At 43.0% G+C, this 17,634-nt stretch overlaps 1 pseudogene; it reads right to left on the reverse strand.

Annotated features, from left to right (window-relative positions):
• Nucleotides 1-8,257: 8,257 nt before the first annotated feature.
• Nucleotides 8,258-8,378, reverse strand: LOC136637944 (5S ribosomal RNA; annotated as a pseudogene).
• Nucleotides 8,379-17,634: the final 9,256 nt, after the last annotated feature.

Genomic DNA, 17,634 nt, shown 5'->3' on the forward strand with positions numbered 1-17,634 from the left:
AATGAGGGAGAAATAAAGACAGATTCTCATCTGATGATGAAAGATGGCAAAGTTGTCTGCATAATGATTCTCCTCCCCCCCCCCCCCAGAAACAAAACACTATTGATTTTCCTTAAAATTGATTTTTCCTTTAAAATGTCACTGCACTGACTTTTCACTAAAATTGGACCAGGCAATCATTAAACCATTAATAATGAAATCTGAAAGCCTTAAATAAAGTGTACCTGTAATTTATTGCACAGTGCCCATGAATTACCCATTTATAATGCACCACAGTGATCAAACAGATGTTGTGCATCTACATAAATAATCTACAGGGAATTCTGCACACCTTGAGTTAAGCAATTCGAACTTACAACCATTTCAGCAGATGGGTCTGTCATTTTGTGTACTAAGCGTGCGTGTCAATGCTCCAGACAGGTTGGCTCAGTATGTGTTTTATGCTCATGAAACCGTAATCGCTGCTGCTTTTCTCATAGATGATCCTTTCTGAATGACACAATGAATAGCAACATATTAAACAACTCATTTAAAAAAAGTTGAAACAACGTCATGAATTAAGTTGTCTTCTCATCTTTGTTTTCATCAGTGCTGTTTACATGTTAATGGTAGAAACCGAACAACCAATCGATACATTTTTTTTTGTTCCATTTAGGCACTTGGGCTGGAACCCAACTCCCCTCTCAAGCAGCCTGGCCTTACGGATCTATGCCACCAATTTAGATAGTGCATGTCTGAGTAGCCCCATAGGGGTGGCTGCCGCGCAACACAGGGTAAGGGGAATGAATGGTGCTGCAGCCTGGCCCAGTCCTTTTCTGGATGCTCCAAGGCAGATTTGGATTGGGCTGCCCAGTTGTAATTTTATATTACCACTGGAAATGAGCATCTCTAGTCATGACATATTGTCATTCTGAGTATGTGTTCATGAGAGCTTCTTTTCTTACTAAATCAATATGTCACAAAGTGTCTCTCTGTCTCCTCACCCTCAGCTATTTCCATAGGTCCATTTATCTGTTTTGCTTATGCTAATAACTCTTGCCTAGTAGTTGAGGAAGATCCAATTCTTTTAATCCAGCCTCTTGTTGCAAGATTCTATACATACATCATACACATATCACCCCCCCCCCCACCACCACCACCAAAATGAAGTGAGAGACAGTTCAGGTTACAGGGTGCCCAAGGCCTGTCATGAAGGCAAAAGCTTTTATCCTCCCTTCTTCTCTGACAAAAGATCCTCTGTTCAAAACGTTGTGAATTATTGACATATTTCAAAATGAAGCACCAACGTATTTGACAGGCAGTCAAAGGGTAGCTACCGAGTTCATAGTTTTCCCCATATATTCTGCATTAGGAAAAGAGAAATTCTATGCAAGAACTAGAGTAGTTCTCAATGTAGCTCATTGCACTTGCAAATAAATAAGGCACAATCCAGACATTACACCAAATCCTGGTTTGTCACTATGAGGATAAGCAGCGCTGAACTTTGGGCTCGCACACTTCCTCCCCCGCTTCTTCCTGCCTTCATTCTTGAGGGGGAGAGGTAAGAAGATTCCAGCTCTAGGGATGGTATTTAGCGCACTGCCTCAGTGCCAGGAGGTCTTCAGCTGGTCCTGAACTCATTTTAAGAAGAGCATAATCCTGAAAAACAAACCTGGATCTCTTTGTAAATGTGAAATGTTAATGATTGCTTCCAGCATCCTGGATGAATCTTTACTGGAGTATTGCATAATGTTCTGGTTGCCACATCTCAAAAAGGTCATAGTGGAACTGGAAAAACTGCAGGAGACAGTGACCAAAATGATTACTGGGCTGGGCACCTCCCTTATGAGGAAAGGCTACAGTGTTTGGGGCTCTTTAGTCTAGAAAAAGGTGCCTAGGGGGGACCTGATTGAGACCTAACAAATTATGCAGGGGGTGGATAGAAAGATTTCCACCCCCCTCACTCAACATCAGAACCAGGGAACATCCACTAAAACTGAAATTCAGGAGAGTTAGAACAAAGAAAAGAAAATATTTCTTTACCCAGCATGTAATTAATCTGTGGAACTCCTTATGTGATGCGGTGATGGTACCTGGTCTAGATGCCTTTAAAAGAGAGTTGGTCAGTTTTATGGAGGAAAATTCCATCACAGGTTACAAGCCGTGATGGGTTTACCTCCTGATTCTAGAAGCAGGTTATATCTGAATACCAGATGCAAAGAAATGGCACCAAGATGCAGGTATTTTGTTGTCTTCTGAGCTTCCTGAGGCATCTGGTGGTCCACTGTGAGATATAGAAAGCTGGACTAGATGGACCTTTGACCTGATCTAGCAGGGTTCTTTGTGTATCCTTGCACTGGTAGGTTCTGCTTGGTGCTTCATAAATGCTAGAAGATATGCTAGGGTTTCTGAGCAGGCAGTCTGTCATGTAACAGAATGCTGCTGACTTAAGGTGAAACTAGATCTGATGGAAGCTGGGAGATCATACTTTGACAGTAAAAGGAACAGACAGAACAGGGGCATTAAGCTTTCCCTTCCCTGACATATAACCTCCCTTCAATCAGTTGCTTCAGGCACTTTTCTCCATTTCTATCTCACCTGTTGTATCAGACCTGGGAAACAAGAAAACGCCTGAAATAACAGAGTTGGTGGCAATCAGATACATGGTGGAATATCTTTCCTGTGCATTCTTTTTAGCATTAAATTAATTAAAACTGCCTCAGCCTTAATGTTGAATGTCAGTGGTTCTCACACCAGGACTCACTTTTTAGAATGAGAATTTGTCAGGACCCACCAGAAGTGATGTCATGACTGGAAGTGGCATCATCAAGCAGGAACATTTTTCACAATCCTAGGCTGCAATCCTACCCACACTTACCCAGGAGTAAGTCCCATTGACTATCATTGTTAAAAGAATATAGTAGCTTGTAAAAAGTACAGATCTGTAACATTTTCCCAAATGCAGTCACATACCATGGTAGCATCAAGTCTAATATATTAAAAATAAAATATTGACATGAATGGAGACTTACCTGAAATTGGTTCGCAACCCACCTAGTGGGTCCCGACCCACAGTTTGAGAAACACTGTTGTATGTGAATGGGATGGATACGTGAATCATCTCATTCCACCCTTGGTTTGCTATTTACCATGAGCCCTTGACTTGCACAAACAAAGTCATGAAAGCTAACCAGATATGAAATGTATAATCTGCAGGAACCTCAAAATTAATGTTATTAAATTTAAAAAATGTTAAAAAATGTTATTCATAAATATTTTGGAAGGTTTTCTTCCTTGATCCTATGCAGATCCATACAGTACAACATAAATATAGACATTAACAAGATAGCGAACACCAATATGTATAAGAATCAGACATAAATAATGAGAAAATCCATGTCAAATTTGCTTTAAAAGCATGTTGCAGAATGAAGATACAGCACAGCAAGCATACTGGATAGTAAAATTAAACTTCATTTTATTCATATATTTATTTCAGTAGTAGCAGTAGTACAGACCTGAATGTGGCATTAAATAGATGCATAGCATTTTGTAGCTTGTGATGCTGGTGTAAGAAGAAGATCGCTGGTACGTTCAAGAATATAAACATCAGGGAAGCTGGCATGCATCTGGTTTATTAAGTTTCCATATGCGATATTATCAGCCATGAGGAAATCCAGAACTATTGACTAGCAGAAGGAATATGGGAGGAATTCTATTTTTTTTTTTAAACACTCGCTAGTTCTGCTGCTATGAGATAGGGGTGGATTGTGACTTGGGTGCTGCGCCATTGATATCATAATACAGTGAAATGTCAGTGGGAACTAAAGCAGGCACAGTGCCTGTTGTATGGGCAATCTGGTCTGATATAGTAAGCCAGGAATTATGAACCAATATGCATTTCCAGAGTTAAGCAGAAGGGGGTCATGTTCCATCTGGGTAAAATTGTGTAATACAATTTTTCTATATTGATTAAAGGACTGGATCATTCTTTCAGGTTTTCTGCCAATTTTCTGCCTCCAGCTCCATTTGCGCATCAATTTTCTTTTCTTTTGTAAAAACCAACTCAAAGACCCTGCTAAAGAGTTCATGGCTGACTCGTGTAAAACAAAACAAAAAAATGCAGATCCTCTCCTTTCTTAACATTCCTTTTTATCGGTCTGTAAAATGCCCTGTGCACCTGTGCTGCTCTAAAAATAATAAATAGTAGCCATAATCTGAGTATGAGACCCTTTAAAAATATAACTACTAGCAGTTGATTTAGAGCCTCCTCAATACTATAAAAAGGGCATGGAGCATAAAAAATAAAATTATTCAGATATCTTCTAGCATCTTTGCCAGTCTTAAGTAAGTTAAGTTGCCAATCTTACTCCCAAAGTCTTTAAAGGTGCCCATGCCTTTACAGTGGGTGTCTTCTGCTGGGCTCCTATCCTATCCCTATCTCTTCTTCTGTTCTGCTTTGCCCCTGGGGAAAGCGACAGTGGATGAGAAAGCCTGGAAGGTGGAGGGAGGGACTGGTGGAAGAGCATGATGGAAGGCACATAAACTTTATTCTCTTTCACTGCTGAAGAATTTTTAAAGATACGGGCCACATCCTCTTCCTTGACTAGTGTCCCTGTCCTCTGTGCATTTCAAGAGTAGGTATTTTTCTGAATCTACTAATAGAAACAGGCAGTAGATGAAAACAGTTATATCTACTGCTCATTTCAGCCATGCTGAGTTTCTGTAGTTGCTATATACAGAAAAACTGTAGTAAACAATGAGAACATGCACGGTGGCATGGTATTGAACTATTCTCACAGCTCCATAAGGACTTCAGTTAGACAGCAGCTCCTACAACTTGGAGCTGGGTCATGCCTACAGATGGCCCTCCTCAGCATTCGTTGTGATTTGTACTAGTTGAGAATGTCGTTTGCAGGAATGCATGAGAGTAGTTAGGGCAGTTACTCATCCGAATCTTTGAGGAGGCTGCTAATAGCTACCATATGTGGAGGCCCATCTGGACTGTACTAGCTACCTCCACTCAAGAGTACCAACCAACAAAGCAAGTACTGGAGTCCAGGCAAGATACAGGACATTTGGCATTCTATGTAGTGCTTGGTCCTGCTAAGGATCAGGTTGTTCTATGAATGTTATGTTGCAGTAAAAAAAAAATTCTGTGTTACAACATCAGGGAAAGAAAGGGGCAGCAAAGCAGAAACAGAATGCTTGAATTGGTGCTCCTGCAAGGGGAAGAGGAGAGAAAAGTTATCAAAACATTACTTGGAATCTTTTTAATCCAACTAAAAATGGGGAACTTTGGGCTGGTTCATACATAGAAGTCATTTACTCATTGACTGTATCCTCTGTCGATGATGGCTTGCATGTGTGAATTGGCTATCTCAGGAGAAATGTTCTTATCTCAAATACTTTGTTTAAAAAATTTAATGAGTTCACACGTTCAACCTCCATTAAGTGTATTGAAACAGAATGAAGAGAAGTCGCATCTGGAGCTTTCAGAAATAATGGGGCTATGCTTGCCAAGTGTGATCAATATGGACGTTTTGAAGCAACAAGATTGGTGTATTGCGTTTTATGGTGTTATACAGAGGAAACTTCAAATACAATGACATCTTTTGTCTTCTGGAGTTCCTCCTCATTTCTAACCTCAGTAAACCCCATTATGGGTAGGTAACCTTTCATATGGTGACAGATTACCAGAGGAATCCTATGGGCCATTTACACAGTTGGGATGGGATGGAGGGGCAGAAAGAGGAGGCAACAGGGCAGAGAGGAGTGCAGATCAGTCCTGGGAAGGGAGCAGGTTCAGTGTCAGTGGTGTCCGTCAAATCCTGTCCGCCTTCCTGGGCCTGATTCTCCTTTCCGGGTCAATATGGACTTGTGCCAGCCAACATGAACAGGTCCGAGTAGACCCATGGCAGCAGCAGGGGTTTACACCAAGGGAACATTTGTGCCTCAGCATGTCTACACTCCCACATGAGATACAGCAGACATCACATTGGCACAGCTGCATTGCTACTTAGGGAGTTAGGTAGAATTGGGCTGTACGTATGGCAGCCTCTTTTACTGTGGCACTTGTAGGCTGCCCCACCACTGAAAGTAGAAACCTTGGACTGTTCATACTTGTGAGACTTTCTATAAAGGACAGGGAACTCTGGAAGGTCTTGCATAGCTGAGTTTTGCAGTTTGGCTGTGAACAGGGGGTGGGGGAATAACTACAGAACATTAATGTGCTCAGAGCTCTTAAATAGGCCTACATCCTTTGAACCATGTCCTTTTCCCCATTTTTTACTTCAAACATTTTAGCTCTAAACCTTGTGAGATTCCTCCATTTACTTCTTTTATTTGTTTTGCAGCCCTTTCCAAGAGGAAGTAATGATACCCTGATAGAAAAGATGCTGAAAACTACTCGTCCATTGACAAGCTGGTGGATTAATAATTGTAAAACTCAGAATAATAAGCATCCTGAAACTGATTTCCCTGGTGTAGGAAGAGAAAATAGATTCTCCATTCTGCAACAAATCCTTGCGCTTTAGTTAATCTATGAATATATCTTAAACAACAATGTATATTTACCGTAGGAAATGGACATCTCAGCTGTATCATATCTGGGAAATCTTTCACCCCAAAGTAATGAATGTTAATGCAGACCCGTGAAAAGCAAATAGAGTAGCAGGGAACAGTAACTGATGGCGTGCTTTAAAGTACAAAGAAAAGGTTTTCACAAGCAAATCGGATTCTGCAACCACGGCTTCTTACCTCTGCTTTCACTGAAAGGCATTTGAGTTTAGGAATGAGGCTTTGTTTAACAGACTTTACTATATACTGGAATCAAGAGTTTGCAGTTTATTTAGTAACAGGTTTAATGTGAAGGGCCCACCTTTTAAATTTGCCGGTCATTTTGTGTGCTGCATCACAATCATCACTGTGGACACTCTGCATCTGCGGGACCCATATCCATGGATTTAGCCAACTGTGTACATAGAGGGTCCACATGGGTGCTTCCAGAGACTCACCTGGAGCCTCTTGAGGCCTTTCCTGGGTTGTGCCAGGCTGGCAACCTACTCTATTGGCCTCTGTGGGCCTCAGAATGGCCTCCAGAAGCTATAACCAGTTTTCGGAGACAACTTACACTTTGATTGGAAGTCGCTTTAGGAGGCTTCTGTGGGCCATTCTGAGGTTATTTTGGAGGCCAATAGAATGGGTTGCTGGCTCAGCACAACCCAAGAGAGGCATCCAGAGGCTCCAGAGAAGTAATTGTGTGAGCTTTGGGACCCCAGCATCCAGGGAATTCCTTACCTGTGGGGGAGGGCTTCTGGAACCAAACCCTTGCCCACTGTATTTGCCACTCTTTTAATGAGAGTTGATGTTATAACAGCTCCATCTACTGATACTTCAACACACACAGCCCAAGCCTATCCTCCCCACCAATGAAGCTGCCTCAAAAAGGCATGTATCATATCCAGCATGGAGGGGAACAAATCAGGAGGCTTCAGAGGGGAAAGGGGAAGCCTCTTGATTCACAATGGGTCTCTTCCATCCCTTTGCTGGCACAAGTCTGAAGAGAAGAAAGGGAAGGAGGCTTGAAAAAGAGGGGATAAGATCCTGCACATGCCACCAAAACTTGATCTACCTGTCCCTCCACCTCCCTGCCCCATTCCTTCCTGCCCAGTTTTGCTCCCTCTCCACCCACCCCCACTGCTGCCTTACCTTGTCTCATGAGCACGGTGGGATCTGTTGGCAGGGTTGTGGCACTGCTACCTCTGTCGCCTCTAGCACTGCCGCCTCTGTTCCACTGTTATCAACCCTTAAATGCATAAATCCTGCATAGCATTGGGCTCACAATGCATTACTGTGGCATTCAGTTAATTCCAAAACACTTTGAACAAAGTCAGTAGGTTTGAGCTGGGTGGTGCCGGGAGTGGGAGAGCATGGCAGTAGGGCATTTCATTTTTGGGTAGCGGGAGGGTGGAATGGAAGGTGAATTGGGCCTGGGAGGGAGGTGGGATGTGGAGTAAGGGGAAAAATATCCCCTTACCCGAGTTGACCACCAGCCTGCACCTAATTATTATTAACATTTATTAACAGTATTTATATACCGCTTTTCAACTAAAAGTTCACAAAGCGGTTTACAGAGAAAAATCAAATAACTAAATGGTTATTATACTAAATAACCTAACCTGCACTACATACAGCACAGGCAGGTCACTGTGGCCTGCCTATTCCAGTACAGGTTAGGATTGGTTGGCAACCTTCTGTCTCGAAAGACTATGGTATAAGCCTACAGCACACGGTATTCTCACGCGGTCTCCCATCCAAGTACTAACCAGGCCTGACCCTGCTTAGCTTCCGAGATCAGACGAGATCAGGCATGTGCAGGGTAACATTGGGCTGCCCATTAGTAAGGTGGAAAATGAAATATTTAGTGGAAGACATTTGAACGATAACTTTTAAATGTAATCTTCTATATGCCAAATATATTTATTTCTATATTTCAGTATTTCTGAGAGGGCATTTTTGAGTGAGTGACACCTTTCAGATCTTTTCATGACAGTGTATTGGTCTGTAAGAAAATTTAAACCATATTGATATAACAATTTCAGTTCTAAACAGTTTTTTTCCTCCTCATAAGAAGTCACAGTGTGCCATTCTTGACAAGCATGTAAGGATATATGTTGAATAGCTTGCTATCCTCATTTCATAAAGTGGTCACACCTTGGCTCAAACCGCTGAGACAATAAACACTACACTGGAGCCAAGTAGGTCTCCCCTGTAATATCTGCTCTTTAAAATATTGTTTCATATTATCACAGGACTGTCTGAGCAGTGGCTCTTCCCCAATATATCTCTCAGACTTGGTTGGCACAGGTATTAACATGAACTGCAAAGTATAGGAAAATGAAAAAAAAATACAATATACTTAAGCCGTACCCTGGAGTGCCTGGTGAAAGTTATGGGATATCAGCCAAGAAGGTGGTAGCACTGGACTGCAAACAGTATACAGCAATTTAGACAGCTGATGATGGTCCAGGGATCTCATCATATTGAATGGTGTTTGGCCATATACTGTATATCCAAGATGAGCTGAGCATAATGAAATGAGAATTTAATATGTTATTTTGTGGTTTCATGTGTTCTGCAGTTGGAAAATATTTGAGAACTTTTTGTAAGAGGGATCCAGAATGAAGTAAAAATATTCCTAGTGTATTTCTACCATGAACTCTACACATTATGGTATCTTGATCTAGTAATGCCAATATTCTGTTGATTTCTACTGAAATGCCCAACAATGGTCAAAATGGTTGGCAACCTTCAGTCTCGAAAGACTATGGTATAAGCCTACAGCACCCGGTATTCACAAGCGGTCTCCCATCCAAGTACTAACCAGGCCTGACCCTGCTTAGCTTTGAAAAGTAGGCTTAATTTTTGAGACCCTAAACAGATTTCCAGATTCAAGTGCAGAATCTTGTTATTCTAGCAACAAACCTCTCTATCAGAAGAAAGGCTATGGATAGAGAAATTATAGGAGCCAGAGAAGAGCAAAGAAGTATGGGTAGATCGGAAGTAGACCATGACCATACATTGCCTACTGCAACTCAGTTGTCCACAAGCGTTCCTACAAAGAGTTGCTTTCTCTCTCCAAAATATGAGTTGAAGTGAAATGAAGACACAAAGCATGCTGAGATGGGAACCAAAGGGCAAAAAATGTGGCTATGGCGGTATGTCTAAAAAGTTCTCCTTTGATGTTACATTTTGTTTGTAACTGTCACCCGAGAGACAGTATAACTGGTTCAGAAGAAGTTTAAAGTGATAAAAATAACTTTGGTTCCACAAAGCCATATTGACTTCTTTGTTTCGTTTTAGTAGAAACCACCTGTTCCTGACCTTCAAGAAATTCATCACATCACTAAACCCCACGTATCAGTAAATTATGTGTACTCAGTTCCCCAGTTGCCAATATGAGATTCATTATGAACTTCACAACATAAACACACATGGGAATGATGCCCAATAAAGAAATTCTTGGCCATGAGACAATATTTGTGCCCCAGTCAAGTCAATCAGATCTAAAGGCAACTCATAGAAATATTCTCTTTGATTAAGAAATGGCCCAAGGCTGCTTGCCATCTTTAAAATAGAACCGTCAGGAAACCTTTGTTGTTCTCCTCAGAGTCACTCATGATGATAGAAGGATTTCAAGTTGATGGGGGCAAATATTTTCCCTTTAAACTTTGTCTTTCCAGAATCTCGATTCACTTTTTGATACATAGATTAAAAAAAGAACAACTTCTTGGCTTCCCAGAACTCAGGGGAAATTTTGCATTCATGAAGAAGCTTTTTGTACTGGATGTCTTTACTTTTGGAGATACCTTTACTTTTGGAGATAACTTGAGTTGTCGTAATAATGAGAAGAAGAGAGGGTCCCAGGTGGAAAGACAAGAATGTGCATTAAGGCAGGCTACTCTGCCTCTGAACTTTCCTCCCCACCCTGCCAAGATTGTTTGAGAACTTTTTGAAATGACAGGTAGAATTGAGTGCAAGGAATGAAGAGTGGTTTTTGATTGCTAGAGATAGGACATAATTCCAACATCTGTCCTGATGCTCATCCCTGTTTATTGACTCAAACAAAATCAGTGTAAGTGAAATCATAAGAACATAAGAACATAAGAACAGCCCCACTGGATCAGGCCATAGGCCCATCTAGTCCAGCTTCCTGTATCTCACAGCGGCCCACCAAATGCCCCAGGGAGCACACCAGATAACAAGAGACCTGCATCCTGGTGCCCTCCCCTACATCTGGCATTCTGACTTAACCCATTCCTAAAATCAGGAGGTTGCGCATACTCATCATGGCTTGTACCCCATAATGGATTTTTCCTCCAGAAACTCGTCCAATCCCCTTTTAAAGGCATCTAGGCTAGACACCAGCACCACATCCTGTGGCAAGGAGTTCCACAGACCGACCACGTGCTGAGTAAAGAAATATTTTATTTTGTCTGTCCTAACCCGCCCAACACTCAATTTTAGTGGATGTCCCCTGGTTCTGGTATTATGTGAGAGTGTAAAGAGCATCTCCCTATCCACTCTGTCCATCCCCTGCATAATTTTGTATGTCTCAATCATGTCCCCCCTCAAGCGTCTCTTTTCTAGGCTGAAGAGGCCCAAACGCTGTAGCCTTTCCTCATAAGGAAGGTGCCCCAGCCCCGTAATCATCTTAGTCGCTCTCTTTTGCACCTTTTCCATTTCCACTATGTCTTTTTTGAGATGCGGCGACCAGAACTGGACACAATACTCCAGGTGTGGCCTTACCATCGATTTGTACAACGGCGTTATAATACTAGCCATTTTGTTCTCAATACCCTTCCTAATGATCCCAAGCATAGAATTGGCCTTCTTCACTGCCGCCGCACATTGGGTCGACACTTTCATCGACCTGTCCACCACCACCCCAAGATCTCTCTCCTGATCTGTCACAGACAGCTCAGAACCCATCAACCTATATCTAAAGTTTTGATTTTTTGCCCCAATGTGCATGACTTTACACTTACTGACATTGAAGCGCATCTGCCATTTTGCTGCCCATTCTGCCAGTCTGGAGAGATCCTTCTGGAGCTCCTCACAATCACTTCTGGTCTTTACCACTCGGAAAAGTTTGGTGTCATCTGCAAACTTAGCCACTTCACTGCTCAACCCTGTCTCCAGGTCATTTATGAAGAGGTTGAAAAGCACCGGTCCCAGGACAGATCCTTGGGGCACACCGCTTTTCACCTCTCTCCATTGTGAAAATTGCCCATTGACACCCACTCTCTGCTTCCTGGCCTCCAACCAGTTCTCAATCCACGAGAGGACCTGTCCTCTAATTCCCTGACTGTGGAGTTTTTTCAGTAGCCTTTGGTGAGGGACCATGTCAAACGCCTTCTGAAAGTCCAGATATATAATGTCCACGGGTTCTCCCAAATCCACATGCCTGTTGACCTTTTCAAAGAATTCTATAAGGTTTGTGAGGCAAGACTTACTCTTACAGAAGCCATGCTGACTCTCCCTCAGCAAGGCCTGTTCGTCTATGTGTTTTGAGATCCTATCTTTGATGAGGCATTCCACCATCTTACCCGGTATGGATGTTAGGCTGACCGGCCTATAGTTTCCCGGGTCCCCCCTCTTTCCCTTTTTAAAAATAGGCGTGACATTTGCTATCCTCCAATCTTCTGGCACCGTGGCCGTTTTGAGGGACAAGTTGCATACCTTAGTCAAGAGATCTGCAACTTCATTCTTCAATTCCTTAATAACCCTTGGGTGGATGCCATCAGGGCCCGGTGACTTATTGATCTTTAATTTATCAATGAGGTCTGAAACATCTTCTCTTTTAACCTCTATCTGACTTAATTCCTCGGTCAGGAGGGGCCGTTCGGACAGCGGTATCTGCCCGAGGTCTTCTGCCGTGAAGACAGATGCAAAGAACTCATTTAATTTCTCTGCCATCTCTAAGTCTCCTTTTATCTCCCCTTTCCCTCCCTCACCATCCAGAGGGCCAACTGCTTCTCTGGCGGGTTTCCTGCTTCTAACATATTTGAAGAAGCTTTTATTGTTCCCCTTAATGTTGCCGGCCATGCGTTCCTCATAGTCTCGCTTGGCCTCCCATATCACCTTCTTACATTTCTTTTGCCACAGTTTATGTTCCTTTTTATTCTCCTTATTAGGGCAAGACTTCCATTACAGAAGGAAGCTTCCTTGCCCTTCACAGCCTCTCTAACTTGGCTGGTTAGCCATGCGGGCACCCTCCTGGATATAGTGGAACCCTTCTTTCTTTGCGGTATACACCTCTGCTGGGCCTCTATTACTGTTGTTTTAAGCAGCCTCCATGCACTCTGGAGAGATTGGACTCTTTTTACCCTCCCTTTCAACCTCCTTCTAACCAGCCTCCTCATTTGAGGGAAGTCCGCCCGTCGGAAGTCAAGGGTTTTTGTTAGAGATTTGCCTGGTATTCTTCCCCCAACGTGCACGTCAAAACGGATCGCAGCATGATCACTGTTCCCCAATGGCTCAGTAACGTTTACATCTCTATCTACAAATCCATCTATGTTGTAGGCTCTGCTCACAGTACACAGCTCAATCCTAAACTGAGCTATCCAACCTAAGCTATCCATCACAGCTGAGGCTGGCTGGAGGTCTATTTGGGTACCAGGAAATTTTTCACCTTACACCAAATAATACTATGGCTCTCTAGCGCAGTGATTTTCAACCTTTATCGTTTCATGGCACACCAACAAGGTACTAAAATTGTCAAGGCACACCATCAGTTTTTGGACAATTGACAAGGCACACCTTTCTGTTGGTGGGGGGCTCATACCTCCAATGATCCTATTAATAAATGATCCTCCACCAAACTCCCGTGGCACACCTGGGGACCATTCGCCGCACACCAGTGTTCCATGGCACAGTGGTTGAAAATGGCTGCTCTAGAGGGTCTGGGGATCCTACAACCCCTCTGCAGGCCTTCCCATTCCTTCCAAAGTGCTGTAAACAGAGAAAAAAAGGCTACTTTCAGTTTTCATCATGAAACCGGAAGTGGCCTTTTTCAGTTTACAGTAATTCAGGGGCAAAGGGAGGCCTGCAGAGGGGGTTTCAGGCTCCTCAGACCCTCCAGAGAGCCACAGCAACCCCCAGGCAAGTTTTTTTTTTTAAACCTTTTGTCCCTGGCAATGGTGCAATCATGGCAATCACATTGCTATCTTCTCTGTCACCCCATCCCTTAAGGGGGCAGTGACAGAGATTCCCTGACTGGAGCATTGTAACACCCCACTTTGGGAATCTCTGATTTAGGGGGACTTTTCTCTACTTGGCCAACATAATGAGATTAGAATTATGCAACAGGAACACATACAAACAAGTAGGATTGACCTGATCAAAGATGCTATTATATCTTATCTGTACTGCCCCTGCGCACTACAGCACAATACTTTCTCTCCTGAGGAGTTAAGCTTTTTGTGCTATCCTTGACGTTTACATCTCAGACCGCCATCTGGATCTATTACAGCCCTTTTACACAGACATAGATTTCTTGATACAGCTGGGTCACACCCTGCCACCTTCACTTTGTTCCACTTCACCTCCAGTCCACCTGTCTTAGTCGCTTCAAAGTGTAGTTTGTTCAAGTGAACTAAATCAATTTTTAAGAAGGAGGGAATAAGGTATGGAAGTTGCTGATGTAGCAGGAGAAAAAAGACAAGAACACCCAGAAGGTAACAATAGGTTGCGGAAAAACTAGATGTGGGACATGCACACTTGTGTGTCTCTTTCCCTTTATAGTTCTAGGGACTTGGGTGTTCTGGGAAATAACAGTGGGGATGCTATTGTTTTAGCATTGTAGGCACCAGGAAGGCTACTATGGCCACCAGGTAAATTAAATGAGAAGGAGACAGCAGAGCAGATGGGGTGGCTGCAGCTGATTTGCTACCCAAAATGCTGGTGAATGTGTTGCCTCACTCCCCAAATTCTGCTATCCCCACTACTAGCATGTGTGCACACCAGCAGCCATCTCTGTGCAGCAACACTCACAGCACCAGACAGCACAAGTTGCACTTCATCCCCCTCGCATCCACAGCAACTACCTCCTGGGAGCTGGATGGATCCCTCCTTCCTGGTCAGGAGGAAGGAGTTGGAAAAGGTGCAAAAGGGAGCAACTAAGATGGTTACTGGGCAGGGGCACCTTCCTTATGAGGAAAGACTATGGCGTTTGGGCCTCTTCAGCCTAGAAAAGAGGCGCCTGAGGGGGGACATGATTGAGACATACAAAATTATGCAGGGGGTGGACAGAGTGGATAGGGAGATGCTCTTTACACTCTCACATAACACCAGAACCAGGGGACATCCACTAAAACAGAGTGTTGGGAGAGTTAGGGCAGACAAAAGAAAATATTTCTTTACTCAGCGTGTGGTTGGTCTGTGGAACTCCTTGCCACAGGATATGGTGATGGCATCTGGCCTGGACGCCTTTAAAAGGGGATTGGACAAGTTTCTGGAGGAAAAATTCATTACGGGTTACAAGCCATGATGTGTATGTGCAAGCTCCTGATTTTAGAAATGGGCTATGTCAGAATGCCGGATGCAAGGGAGGGCACCAGGATGAGGTCTCTTGTTATCTGGTGTGCTGCCTGGGGCATTTGGTGGGCCGCTGTGAGATACAGGAAGCTGGATTAGATGGGCCTATGGCCTGATCCAGTGGGGCTGTTCTTATGTTCTTATGAGGCAACAGTGGGGACAGGATGACTGAATCCCTCCCAGTCAGAATGAGAGGATGGGGGTTAGAACACTGGGATGGGAGAGGCAATGCGATTAGAACACTGGAATTATACTAGAATAAAATGGGTGATTCCCCCCTTCCTTTGGGGAGGGAGCTTAGTTAGCCAGTCCAGCTCTGAACTGACCTGATGAAAGTTCCCACATCATTTCAGACCCAATGCTGGTTTTAATTAAAGCCCCAAATGGTTTGGGGCCAGGCTATCTTAATAATCACCTTTTCCTAAAAATAGTTACTTGACCTCTCAGATCAACATCTGAGGCCATACTCATTCCTCCCTTTGTCAAGACATTGTACTGTAAGTATATAGGGCTGCAGTCTTATACACGATTACCTGAGAGTAAACCCCATTAAATACAATGGGACTTAATCCTGAGTAAACATGTATAGGATTGCATTGTAGGAAAGGTGTTTTTTTTTGGGGGGGGGTGTCATTTTTTGATAGAATACTCTCCTAGGTCTTCACCTATCCCTGGATAGTAAACGTTGTTTTTGAGGGTCTTTGGAGAAGTTGCTGACTCACTGCAGTTCAATATAAAACAACCTGTCCTCTAAAGTTATTGGAGGGGGCCCTTTTAACCATACCGCCATTGAAGGAGGTGAGGGAATGGCAGCAAGGGACATGGCCTTCTTGGTGGTGGCACCCCAATTGTGGAACTCTCCCCCCTAGAATTAAGAATGGCTCCCTCCCTGGAGATGTTTTGGCAGGGCTTTAAGACCTTTCTCCTGGCATGCATTCCTGCTCTCCAAGTCATTCATACTGTGGTTCTATAAGTGGATGAATTGCCTCCCACATGATGAGAAGAAAAGAAGGCACACCAGGAGCGGTAGCAGGACATGGGTAATCACATGGTAAGTAGGCTGGTTTGGGCATATAATCCAAACCAGCCCACTGTGACTTGCCCAAAGTCAACCAGGGCTGATATGAGGCTTGAATCCCAGTGTCTAAGTTTGAGCAACACTCTCTCTAATTGGTGGTGCTGGTTTTTGAGTCTGTGTGTGCGTCGGTGGGTGGGATATAATATGAGAAAGGACAGGTTTAGGTAAATTAAATTCCAAATGCTGCTCAGATTTATTAGCATGACTGTCTGTGCTGCCTCTCCTATAGATAATTCTTAAGCATTTTCATGAACGGGTGAGATATTTCCAACTATCTCAAGTGTGACAGGTTAGGGATCAGATTGATAACAACCAACTTTCTAAAAAAAAGAGGTGTAGCTTTCCTATCATTGCTCCTGCAAATTGCTTGCCTGCTTTGAACTAGGCGTTTCAACCCGAAGCAAATGAGAGAAGCGCCCAGCCACAAATGCTGATTCACTGCAGCTTTGAACCAGTCCGGATGGGTTTGGGATCCGATGGCAAGATCTTGTGGCAAAAACCTGGATTATTTCTAGTTTATCATTTACATTTCAGTTGCATTATATAGTATTTTCTTTGGGAGCTAATTTGCTCAGGCTTGCAAATGGGGATAAGAAAAGGTGTAATTTTTTTTTTTAAAGTAACTTGATAGAATTTGAATATATCCGCCTCTTGGAGCATTTGCCGGTTTGTGAACATAGCTGATGATTTGGCAGCAGGTCCGCCGTTTTATTCCCCCAAAGCTTTCTCCTGCATTTATCTTTGCTACAGAGAATGATGTTTTCAGAGAAAATAGTCACTATAAATTAGATACCAAAGTACTATGGCTTTTCTAATAAAAAAAGGCAGTGAATATTTATGAAAATCTCAGACCATTCAGCTTGCTATTTGCAAACAGCTTGCAAATTCAGATAAGGGGGACTAATGCAACTGGTTTATTATTTTATGCAGCAATCTGTTCGGGCAACATAGTGACAAAACTGAATGTTTTCAAGCGTAATTTTTGTTGAATATGACACTCAGGGTGATGCAAAAAATTAAAAAAAAGCAACAACACCCTACCCATAACCCAAGTCCTGCCAGGCAACCAAAGTCTTTACTCCCACTCCAACACCCAGCAAGAATAATAACAAACTTTCTCCAACAAAGTCAGTGTAGCCTCATTATAGAAAACTCTTCTGTTCATTTGGCCTTAATAGGTCATGGTAATGTCTTCTGGCTAGAGTGTTAGTAAAGGGAGCTTTTCCTGTTTTGTTCCCTCCTCATTAATGTATTCAGAATTTAAAAGCAAACTGGTTTTTCTTTTCCTTATTACCCAAAATATCAGTTGTAGCACAGTCTATGTGTATCTACTTACAAATAAGTCCCAATGTGCTCTGTGGGGCTTGTTCTCAAGGTAAGCGTATGCAGGACTTCTGCCTTAATTATTTTCCTCCGCACTGTCACTCACTTGAACCCCATTAAGATCCCCATTAATCTTTAGGGTGAGATCACTCTGC

Source organism: Tiliqua scincoides, chromosome 1, assembly GCF_035046505.1.
Source record: "Tiliqua scincoides isolate rTilSci1 chromosome 1, rTilSci1.hap2, whole genome shotgun sequence".
Taxonomy (NCBI): Eukaryota; Metazoa; Chordata; class Lepidosauria; order Squamata; family Scincidae; genus Tiliqua; species Tiliqua scincoides.